Source organism: Crocuta crocuta, unplaced genomic scaffold, assembly GCF_008692635.1.
Source record: "Crocuta crocuta isolate KB4526 unplaced genomic scaffold, BGI_CrCroc_1.0 scaffold1537, whole genome shotgun sequence".
Taxonomy (NCBI): domain Eukaryota; kingdom Metazoa; phylum Chordata; class Mammalia; order Carnivora; family Hyaenidae; genus Crocuta; species Crocuta crocuta.
Window position 1 is genome coordinate 14,618 of NW_027528018.1, and position 253 is coordinate 14,870.

Sequence of the window (253 nt, forward strand, 5' to 3'; positions counted from 1 at the left end):
AGGGATAGATGTGACCTTCACAGAGTCTGCCAAAATGGGAAGCCAAACCTCTGGGTTTCCAGACATGAAGAAAGCAATGTCAACTCTGGGACAAAGTCAGCTCTCTAACCAACCACATCCCTTTTCCCTAGTCAGTGCATCCCCATCCCCCTCTGCCAATGTCATAAAACAATATAAGCCCCTGTACACCCAGATGACATTGTGGAAGGATAGGTAAATTTGAGATATAGACAAACACACAGGAGCTTGTTAT